General features: G+C 40.3%; 1 protein-coding gene across 1 annotated transcript in view; it reads right to left on the bottom strand.

The window, feature by feature from the left end:
• il1rapl1a (interleukin 1 receptor accessory protein-like 1a) overlaps positions 1 to 4188 on the bottom strand; it is a 187501-nt gene extending 183313 nt beyond the window's left edge. The window contains exon 1 of the mRNA XM_028591960.1: positions 3665 to 4188. The gene's annotated coding sequence lies outside the window, so the exon portion shown is untranslated. The remainder of the gene's footprint in view (positions 1 to 3664) is intronic.
• Between the last annotated feature and the right edge of the window lie 8252 nt (positions 4189 to 12440).

Raw genomic sequence — 12440 nt, 5'->3', positions numbered from 1 at the left:
TTGTATGCATCTGTGAATTATTGAACATTTTGAACCCTTTAGCCAAATGAATCCTCAGCACCCACATCAAAATGATTATTTCTAAACAAACCGTGTTTAATCGACTGCATGCCTCCGCGGCACTCTCCATCTGGAGGATGCTGTGTGACAGCTTCCCTTAAATTACAAATATCAATCTGCCACAGTGGGAGCTCAGCTGCCAGTGGCCTCATGGGGGTCCACGTCAAAGCAACCAGCCTTCAAAACAAAGCCATCATAAAGCTGCGCTTGTCATATGCTTTGTTATGAGACAACCCACATTCGCCATCCTGATCACAGTTCAACTGAGAGGACCAAATAACTGGATATCAAGGGCTTGTGGCTTCTGATAATTAAAAGAAGGTAACAGCTAAACTGAGCTGGATTCTGTAAGGAAGCCCAGTCCCAGGCCCAGTGTGTGGCCATGGGACAGCTCTGTGTGGCTCCACCCCTCTCTCCCTCCGCGGCAGGGGCCGACAGACGCCAGCACCAAGGGCTTCCAATCTGCTGTGTGATCAGTGGTACTCTCTCTAAGCGCGTTTCCCCTCCTCATCACCGGCTGTCTACCCGCGGCAACACAACCACTTACACTCCATCCACCCGCTTATTGATACACTTCACCACAGGATAGCCTTTGGGTGCTCCTTGGGAAAGCAATGGGTCTGCAGGGCGGCTTAATTCAATCAATGTTAGGGAAAAACACACAGATCATTCATCACCAACACAGGATCATTCCAGGAAGACTCTCTACCAGCTCTTTTTTTAATACTAAATGACCATTAACACACAAACAGATTGCCTTGCTGTGGTCCCACTGATACCAAATAGGGGTGATCATACAGTTGGCATGTACAGATATTAAAATATGCACTGGATTATGGAAATACATAGATATTGAGCAAAAGTAATCACAGAAAAGCAATGCAGTCAACTATTAGCCGCACATTCCACTTCATGGCTCTCCCAAGGTTAATTTGATTTCCACTTGGGCCCCCAACTGTGTATATAGCAGGCATGATGTGCGCCTTGTAAATTATGACACGTACAATTGGGCGTTTAACCCTTTGGAATCCAAACAGAAACTGCAGCAGGAGAAATGCCTTTTAAGGCGCAATCATCAGTATTTCAAATGTGGAGTCTCAATGGCACATTGCTCAAAGACACATTCATAAACTGTAACAATGAGTATGATTCGTGGCCCTTTTTATGTGCCAGGAATACAACGGCTGAGAGAGAGAAAAAAATCCTGGAATTCAACATTGGCAATACCGACAAAAGTGTAATGTTCTGTATCTCATTTTAGTTTATTGTAGCATCTTTTGTACATTTTACACAAAATAAAATAAAAATGTATTCTGGGTTTGCATTTGCATTTATCACTAGCATGAAAGACTGAGAAGAGGTAGTACTTTCTATAGTGTTGATATGTTTCATTTTCACAAAAACAATTGTCGCATGGCCAAGCCAAGCACCACTTCATGATGATCAGCTAATGGATTTTAATATCACTCAGTGCACATGATGATGCCATTTAAAGCAAACACTGTAATGCAAGGCCGGAACTGAAAAAAGCATAGGCCACAGGACATGTGTGTCATTATACCAAGAGCAGTGCAGAAATGGGACTTAATGCGTCAATTAAAATGGGTAACATGTAATATGTATAAAGCATATAAACATAATGTACACAGTGGTGCAATGAATGCCATTTAAATATTTAGAGCTCATTCAGAGACTCAATGCTTTCTTATGAATGCACTCTTATCCCATATGTTTACTTGTGACATGCTCACATTGGCATACCAGATGTGGCTCTGCGGCTGCTCAAATATTTAAACATAAATTGTAAGTGAAGCCAAAGAGAGTTAGTGCCAGCCACTGAGCATTTTAACTCACAAAATCTGCCCAGAGTTGGACAAAGGAGCTGTCTTTTTCAGCACCACGGACAGTTCCTGTCATCTTCCCTATGAGGAGGCGCTGCTGGCAGCAGCCAGGCCTGCCAGTTTTATCTGCTGCACTTTGTAACATCAGACAGAAGTGACTTTAGGAATTCATTAATGCAAGGCCCCGTGCGTGCATAATAATTACACCGAAGATCGAGAGTGACACACAGACATATTCTTTCATGACTTTCTATTGTTTAACAATGTGAATTGGAGATGTGGCTCACCTCCAACTTGCCTCTGGCACGTCCTCTCTGACAGCACAAATACATGTAGATATAGTTTACCTGACAAACTTAAAAAAAAAAACTGATTTATGGAATAAAAGACCAGGCAGGTGTCTTTTCAAAATGCAGACCAGTCAGACAGCAATGGTTGGATTCAATTGTTTCAAGAAAACTAAATTGTCTCTCTCTTGTGTGTGTGTGTGTGTGTGTGAGTGAGAGAGAGAGAGAAAAAGGAGAGAGAGCCTACCTTGACACAAGCATCCGCTCACTGACAGCACATGTTCAAGATGAGCCCAACAGCCACTAACCGACTATTCAAAACATCTTGTAGCAGGGTTGCTAAAAACATAACAAAAAAACCCATAACGATGACAATTCCTGAGAGTTACCACTAAGGCTCAAAGTGGTCCGGCATTTCTGATCCAGGCGCACTTCCAGAAATCATCAAACATCTCTCAGACTCCTGCGTCATGCGTCGGTATTCGCGCGGTTCCACCCAAGGGAGCGCGCTGTTTGTCCTCACGGGAAACTCGTACAGTAGGTTGAAATGGCAAGAAACCCACGTCTGTTAGAATACACGCTGATAAAGCATAAAGCTGTACAGTTAAATGACCGTAATCATACGGATAAGCTTTCGTCAGGGATATAAAAAAAAAAAATGACAGCATTTGCGCGAGTTTTGGCATATTGTGTTTTATGTCTCGAATATGGACTCTGGAACTACAGTGACGCACTTGCACACACACAATCATTTCAAACTTAATCACTGGCAGTGTGTGCGTGAAACAGACACACAAACAGAGAGAGAGAGAGAGAGAGAGAGAGAGAGAGAGAGAGAGAGAGAGAGAGAGAGAGAGAGAAAATGAATGAATGCTAAGTTATTTTTCTGGCGTAACCATTAAAAAAAACTTGGCTCTATTTTATTGTCAAATTGCTACCTCAGTACAACCAACAACCTATATCCTCCTTATAATGACAGGATTGTGCGTCTAATAAGGCTTACTGGTGGACTGCTTTCAGGTAAAGCTGCCGCTTCTTTTACACCTTTATCTAAATCCTCTCCTTAGTGAGCTCCAGTGAGCCCGGCGGGCCGGTGTGTGAGACTGCACTGCAGAGGGCTCCTCCGGAATCTCCATCATAGAGAGATTCCCTCTCACAGTGCAACACATACCATAAGTTTAATTAGGTATCTATTGCTTTTTTTGATTGGTTTAATTGTTTTTCGACTTTATCTCATTACTGCAACAGTGGCAGATGCTGAACTTCTCCTCCTCCGCTCAGAGCCTTTTTAAACTGGTGAATATCACATCTCCACCACTGGGTTTTTTCTAGTGTAACTGCTGCATCTGTTCAACAGAAGCCCAGAGTCATAGGTGGTCAATTCATTGTGGCAATAATCGAAGAGCCAATTAAATTGAGGTCTGCGAACTTGAAAAACCTTGTTATGTCGGCAAGCCAAGAGAAAAACTGGCCTACCTTCAACTCGATTCCAAAAGGGTACGACGCCGTTTGTCAGTCAGTGGGGAAGGCTTTGGACATCACAACTCCAGGTCAATAGAGAAAACACGTTTCCATAAAATGGGTGCAAGCCAGTGATAGTCTGTGTTTCAGCGAGGTCACCCATTCAGCCAATTGTCCGGTTTAAATCCAAACAGAATAATGAAGATCTTGTCTCTGTCCTTTGGAGAAGAAGTGCGCAAAGCGCTCTTCTACGCAGATGTGATTTGACTTGAAATAAAACGGATGCTAGATAGAAATGAAAAAAGAAATAGGCTACTACTACAACCAACACAAAAATGTATATCAAAACGAGTGGGAGCAAAACTGCCAAATGATCAACCCCCCTTCCAAAACCTGACAGCTGACTTTTACGCAAATCGTGCTTAATTAGCCTACTAATCCTCTCCTGGGTGCTTCGCCATCCCAGACGCACTGGTTGGTGCGATCCCCACTCAGCAGCGCCGCGTTGGAGATGGTAAAAAGAAATGTATGGATATAATGGCCAGATCCGAGGGGGGGTTTCCTCCACAGCTCCGCTCTGTAGTTGCAATGCACACGACGAGAAGGATCTCTCCCCGGTCCTAGTGCACCACACACCGTCCCCTGCTGGCTCTAACACACGCCGAGGCTGCACCTGCACTCTGTCATTTTCATCGATTTAAACAGTGAAATGGATGAGGGGGAAATAAATTACAGCAGACACCTATAACTCAACTCAAAGCTACAACGCTGAACAGAACGGGATGTGCAATAGGGTCCTCACTTGTTGGAAGGGGGAGTGGGTGGGGGGGAGATAAAAGAGAAGGGGGTATAAAAAGAAGAGAGCGAGCAAAAGAACAAGACAGGGAATAGAAGTAAAATTGAACCTCAACACAGTCGATCCCGTATACTGCTCATGTCCCAGGCTTTTATGAGAGGAGAGCATGTAATAAAGTCTGAATTCAAAGTCTCATTTGTGTTAAATGTCCGTGCAAATCCGCCGTGCGTGACAGGATGGGGTCCTATTAAATGGCATCACGCTTTTGGGATGAATACGTTTGTAGTTATAAAGAAAAAGACAGAACATCGTGAGCAATATGGAAATCAAGCAAGTGGAATCTTTGAATCATGCAGTTAGAAAGTGATCAAAGCAGCCTGGCAAAACGTTGTTTGTGGTGTTTATGAAAGTGGCCTGGATCTTTCAAGACTTAATGTGGCCGCTTTTCACCCGAATTATCTTCCACTATGCTCAATAGACTTCTTAAGAACACACAGGAACAGCTTTCACTTGAAGCAATTTTACTGTAGTAGTGGTGCAATTGTTATCCTGCTAGAAGTTAATCACATGATTTTAAGCAATTCACAGATATTGTTTATGAATGATTGTCACAGGACCCTGTTATGTGTTTTTTTATCTCTTCCAATTTGGTCACTGGAGACACTGACAGACCGGCTCACTCGACTGTTCTGGAGAATGTTAGAGAAATGTCTTCAACTCTTTAAATGCTGGGAGTAGCTCTGTTTATACAGTGGAGAAGAATGAGCCAGTAGGAACAAACATGCACCGGGGGAAAGTGCACTGCACAGCATCAGACAGAAGTCTAAATACAGTAACTAATTAGCTAGCAGGTCAGCTGCAGCAAATTAAACATAATTTAAAACTTACCTGCAAATGTCACTTTGGTCCGTTTAGATGCTAATGTGGTCCTCATGCTGAAGTACCACTCTGTCTGCCAATGACTTTAAACTTTAAATACGCTTTACTTTATCTTGTTACCATGCTGCCCCTCTGTCAAAGTATGTTTCCAACAGGCCCTGTGTTTCCCTCCGTTAAAATAATGTTTCCCGTGGAGCCCCCTCGGTTGTGGTTATAGGGATTAGGTTAGGAGTTAGTTGGATGGTGGTTAAGGTGATGGGGAATAATACATGCCAATTCACTTAATTGCATTGTACGTTTACCTCACTTCCGTCTTCTCCTTGCACCTTTAGTCCCGCCCACTGAAGACGCAAGGAGAGATGCAAAGAAAGATGCAAGGAGAGAGGAATCAAGAAAACACGTTTTTAGAGAAATTAGATGTCCTATCCCTCTTTATGTTCTTCCTTAAAATAAACTGACAAACATCTGCTCATTTATTAACCTGCAGCCTATTCTGTATTTTGACTGTGAACAGATCATGGATACTGTTCAGATGCTGAATTCACATGAGCCATTTCTACTGGCAAAATGCTTTTTTCCCCCTTATTTGTTTATTTAATATTTGTGTCTGCGTTTATTAATATTGTTTGTAAATTCATTATTTAATCATATAGGTTATGATTACAATATCTTATTATTTGAAAAAAACGTATTATTAGTATTATAAGGCCAAATGTTTTAGAGAAAGTTCCAGATTATGTAAATATCTTACATTGAACTATAGTTTCTGCATGAAACACTGGGATTTTCAGCCTCACATGTGACTGAATGGAAATGACAACTGAAATGTGTTTATTGCTGAAAGACATCAGACTCTCCTCCTCTCCCTAATTATCATATTTTTTCATGATACAGATTAAAAAGGTAAATTACCAATTTATGAAGAGAAAAATAAATCTAACAAATGAAGACCCACAGACACAACACAGATCCATTGTTTTTAACTGCAAGGTGGATCAATCCGAAACCTACATGTTGAGTTAGTTCTGTTATTCGTGTGTCCACTTCGGTTTAAAACTGCATTATTGTTGCTGTGTTGTAGAGATCAGTCCGATCAGCTGCAGTGTCCAATCACTTACAGATTTCCAATAAAGGTGTGTTGGATCGTTAAAAGACTTCACGCAAAGGCTGGTCTCGTGTACCCTTCCTCCTCACTCCGCAGAGCGGAAATAAGAGCACTGGAGCGGCCTTCATAATGGCGGACCGGAATGATTTCAGGGGTCAAGTGAGGAGCGAGGAATGATCAAACAAGAGAATTGGCATGTACCCATTGACAGGGAAACAGACTAATATACTATGTGACTTGAGAAGGGTCCATCACCAATAAATCAATGAGGAGGGGCAAGTGTGTGCAGGAATTTTTGTTTTTCTTTGGAAAGGGAAACAACACCTGTCCCGGAGCTTAGCCTTCCAGCTACTGTCAATCAAACACAGGCAGAGAAATGTCCCATCGAGGCGGCTGAGCCAAAAAGGACCAACTTCTGATATTTCTCCAAATACCTTTTTTCTTCCTTTTAATAGTATAAAACTATTTCCAATACATTTAAAAACATGTTGACATTATTGTTGACTCTAAAGGCCCTGCACACACTAACAATAATCCCACACAGGTGATTTAAATATTTTGACTAATTAGACCTCTTCTCAGAACTGTGTGGGAGTGTACAGACGTAGTAGAAGTGCAACAAAACTAACAGGGAATGTCATTCAAGCATTGTTAGGGTGGGACATGTGACACCTTTATCATTCTTTTCAGTACATTGAGTCCAATGACGTCACATAATGCCCAGCATAGCGCTGCCACTTTCTGCCTGACTTAACACAACACACTATGATGAATACTTAAATTAATGATTTGATGTTTGCTTGAGTAATACGGAACTGTATTCTGTGTATTTTGTGTACTCTCTGCCCCGGTGTGTGTGTACCTTCTTTCTGAGGCTGGTTGAACATATTGTTGGATAAAAAGTACTCTACAATAATAGAACATTTGGGGCATTGCATCAAAATCAAGACCCAATCCAACACAAATTAAGCTGAGTTCTAGTACAGTTTTCATCATAGAGGGTAATTAGTCAATTTCAAAACCTTTTTTTTTGTCAGGACTTTAAATTCCCCTCTCCAAAGTCGGTCCCAGTTATAAGACTCAAAGGCCATGTTACTGGGGTCATATTTATTGATTGTGTTTCAAACGGTAAATTGGATTTTATTGTTTCACTTCTGTGTGTAAATGAGACGGCTGTCGACAGCTGTTGATGACCAAGTCATTTCCTCCCTTTTCCAATCACAGGAAATGTACAGAGCTACAAGTCTATACAATTCTCAACAACAAACTCTCTTTAAATGCCTATTTCTTATGTAGAAAATATTGTGTACTGCATTATGTACTGTATTATGTACACTGTTTTATAAGCAAAATGTACTTAAAGTATCACAAAGGCAAGTACTCGGAGCAGAGAATTGTGCCATGTTTGTGTTACACAATTACTGGATCATTATTATTGATGAATTAATGTGAGTGTAGCATTTTACCGTTTTAGTAGGTTAAACTGACATACATAGCCTACTGTTTGGTAGTTTAATCTACGTGTGTATAATACATCAAAATGTATTAGCTCATTATATGTTTTATATGTAAAATCCTTATTTGTTTAGTATTATAACTGTTAAAATAATTAAGTGCAGTAAAAAGTAGAAAATGTATATATAAAGTAACATAAAAAAGGAAATACTAGTAATGTTCACGCACCTCAAATTTGTACTTATGTGCAGTACTTGAGTAAACACTGAGTTACTTTGCACCAACGGACATCACCTCCCACTTCAACCATTCACATAAACAGTTTTTGTGTAAAGAACAGATCTATTACAACTGATAAAAGTCATAACTCATTCATGTAAAACAGCTACTCCACCCACACGCCCCAGTGCAGCCTTTTGATTTTAACTTCTGAGGATTTTCTTGCTCTCCTTAACTCTCTGATGGCATTTTGTTAAATATATCGTATTTCTTTGTATTAGTTATGATCTGTTGATGCATTAAAGCTGCTTAAAGCCACTTTTAACATAGTCAAGTCAGTGAACAGTGATCTTTTTTACAACATAAAATGAAAGCTGACAGAAAATATCCATCACTTGAGAACACATCGATCCTTTTCAAATGGCAGTCATCTCCATTATAGGGATTATTAGCAGGTTTACACATTATCCTTCATAAGTAAATTACCCTCAGACAACAGCAATGATGTTACAATAAAAGGCTCCTATAGACCATAGACTATAAAATTAATTAATGTTTTCATGAGCCTAACAGCTCAAGGACATACAGGAGAAGTGTACTCCAAATGCACCTGTGTGTTTGTGTGTCAACATGAGGACATCTCTCTTTATCAAATCCCATCAGGATCTAGATGGGAAGGAAGAGGGCTGGCTTGTATAACCACACTTGCCCAGGGCTCAGGAAACTCGTCACAGACGTATCTGCCTCCACAGTTTTTCATTTCAGAGCATGAGTAGGTACCTGACCATTATCCGTCACGCAGATAATATAGAGCCTGACCGTCATGACATAAATCCTCCTCTTCATTCTCTTTGAAAAAAAAACTCACCCACTCACTTGCTCACCCACTCTTACTCACTTACTCACTCGCTCACTCACTCGCTCACTCACTCGCTCACTCACTCACTCACTCACTCACTCACTGATACCTGCTGAATATTCAGTAGATAAATTGTGCATGAGTGATGCCATAGAAACTGCTGACAGATCGCAGGACCCCATCACATCCTACTCCCACACTTCTTTCTTTTTCCTGCTACTGCTGCATCATCCAGTTTCCTTCCACTAAACAGCTCTCTATAGCAGCTTCTTTGACAATACGGTAACAGCTCTTTATAAAAGTTCAGTAATTTCAAAAAAAGGAACCAACTTCGCTTTAAAGAGCAATATCTTGAATTAGCATCATGTCCCACTTTCACGCTGAGACAGAAATAGGCTTTGCATTAGAATGCAATCTGATGAAGAAACAATTAATTCCTTGGTTCAAATTGAAAATAAGAAAAAAATAATTGTGTGAATTCTCATTGGGACACAGGCTGTAGCAGAACAGATGTAGTTGTAGCTTGTGAATCACAGACAAATTGATCTCAACATAAAAGGCCACAGTCCATTTTGTTCTTCTTGAACATTTTTTGAAGTTTTGATCTAACTGGATAAAGACTTTTCTTCACACCACAGTGGGTGGCATTCAATGCATTCAAATCTACTAGTAAATACTAATGAAGAGTGCATTAATGCATATGAGGGTGTTTAATGCAGATAACAACACTTAACCTTCAGTCGGACATTAAACTTGTGTTAATTGTTGTTTTTTACCCACCTGGTGGCAAACTGTAAACACAACATTAAGATATTAAAGTATATCACCTCATAGAAATGACATATTTTACTAATACAGCAGACACAGAGCAACATCAGCCACTACCCCCTGAGGAAATACCTGGCTTTTAGCTACTAAATGCTCCATGTTCTGCACCAGCTAATGGCTAATTTACTCTCTCTGCTGATTGATGAGTGTACTGTTGGTTTATGGAGCTTTTTTTATCTGAAAACAGCTGCCTGCAGTGTCTGGAAACAGATATGAAGAGGTGAGACCGAACCAAAACGGTACTACCAAAACAATGAGCTGAAAGCTGCTAAAACGCTCAGTACTGTAGAGCTGAGGGCAACTGTAGAGTGGGGTGATAATTGTCTGTGGGTTTGTCACATTACAGATCGTCATTTTACCCTTTTTTTTAATATAAAAATATTGACATAAACAGCTTTAAATGTTCTTAAGTGGGAAGCCAGTACTGGTTATTCGGTGCACATGCACAGACAAAGGTGGGATGTCAAGGTGACATCATGATAACACATTTAAAAAGCCAGTCTCACACTAATTCTTGTCAAAAAAGAACTGTGCTAATACATTTGCATGTCAGCATGACATAATTCTCTGTCTCTTATCACTCTGTTACCTTTCACTTCTGTTTCCACACACACACACACACACACACACACAAACACGCACAAACGCACACACGCACGCATGCACAAAACACACACACACACACACACACACACAAAGACAAGCAGATGTTTCACAGAGTGTGCTGACTGATACATGCCCATTGCCTAATTGCAGGTTTATAAAATCTGCAGGTTGTGGGTGCCAAGCAGTTTCCAAACGGATGCCAAGCGGTTGCCGTGACAGCAGGTCATGACCTTCCTGTAATTGTAGAGATGATGCCATTCCCCCTGCTCATCTGGTATGCACATCTATGCCAGCACAAGACCACTGACAGCCAGAGCTCACAATTGAAACAAAACCACATCAGAATGAGAGTGAGTGTATTGTTATCAGTCTCTCAGGGGTCTACTTTTCAAAATGTTTATTCATTTTTCAAAATTGTACCTTTATGTCTGATTTGCTCCATCAATAATTGATACCGATACTGCCAATGGGAACATCTGTTGCATACAAGAAATGGGATATTTGGAGACATTTTCGTGTTGCCATTTCATCCCCTTGATGTTGTGACCACCTCCCTTTGCAACATACATACATACAGCTTTCCTGATCAGAGTGGCATCTTTGAATATCACAGTACCACAACCATTGAGCTGGACTGTTCAGTACAGCTGTGTGATGCTGAAGTGGAAAATTACATTTATAATATTAATTTAAAAGAAATCAAAAGTGGAAAGAGGAGAGCATTAGAGAGAGGAAGTTTAGGACACACAGAGGTGGTGGATTCAGAAAAACTTGTCTGTCTGGGCTTTTACGAGAATGTACCACCCACTGTGGATGTTCACAATCTCACCATATATATAACACTTATTGTGGCACCGTGGTGAGATAAAGTCATGACACATACAGTCTTGGAAAAGAAAGTCAGCCTACACGTTTGATATTTTAATGTAACATTTTTAATTTTAGCCAAAAATAACTACACAACTATGAATGTTTTCTTCTGCCTAAATATATAGTTACATTTTCCTCCTGGTCAGTCACCCACTCTCTGTTTCTTCTCTAAAATTGTTTGTTTTGTAACAGAACATTGTAGGAATGATCACTATTTTAGTACAGGCTTTTACACTGTCTTGTTATTTTGCTTTGTGCTGAGAGTTTGTGAAAAGCTAACAGAGTAACATTCATTGCATTGTACAGCTTCACTTCTTTCCACATGCTGAGTACTGCTAAATATTTCAACAGGGAACTAGATTTTCTCCCTCTGCAGCTCACCAACAAACCATCTCCAACCCACAGAAATTATCATAACTAAAAAACAGTGAAAGCAGACTCTCCTCACAACTGTGAGGAAGAGAGGAGGAAAGAGTCCAGTGAGTAGTACTCTGAAAACTCTGCTATGAACATTTGTAAGCGCATGCGGTGGAAAAGCTGAGACACTAACAAGGAACGTATGCGTACATCGGCTAATAGGAAATGGCATTGATGAAAAAGTCTGCACAATGACTTCAATGACTCTAATTCACTTTGTGAAAATAAATTGTTTAAAAAAGGTCACCAATAAGCTGACAGACAGCCATATAACCTGCCCCAGTTAATAAAAAAGAAAAAACATACAAATACTACATTAGAATATATCTTCACCTATCTGGCATATTTTGAGTTATCATACATTAAAACTGCAATAACAATTTTTTTTGGGCCGCTTGGGGGCAGCAGAAACAAATTGTGAAGACAACATTGACATACCATCACCTTTACGTTGATATGGCAAACTCGTTAGCAAACAGTTGCTTATGTACACAGGATCAACGTTATCCTTCATTTGGAGTAGTGTTTGTGTCCAATATTCACTCTCTTTTAGCTTTGTTTTTGGTCTCTCCCAACTCCTGAGGGAATTATCTGGCTCTTGAGCTGCTAAGTGCTCTAACATGTTCACCAGCTAGTGTGGTGGCAAATTTTATTTTAACCATTTGTTTAATGATATTAACCATTTGTTTAAAGATTGTTTTAAACCTCCACAAAATCCCGCTCCTTTCTCTTAGACTCTTAAAGACCAGAGAGGTAC

The sequence above is a fragment of the Perca flavescens genome, chromosome 11 (assembly GCF_004354835.1).
Source record: "Perca flavescens isolate YP-PL-M2 chromosome 11, PFLA_1.0, whole genome shotgun sequence".
NCBI lineage: Eukaryota > Metazoa > Chordata > Actinopteri > Perciformes > Percidae > Perca > Perca flavescens.
Note: the sequence above shows the minus strand (reverse complement) of the source record. Positions and strands in the feature narration are given on the sequence as shown.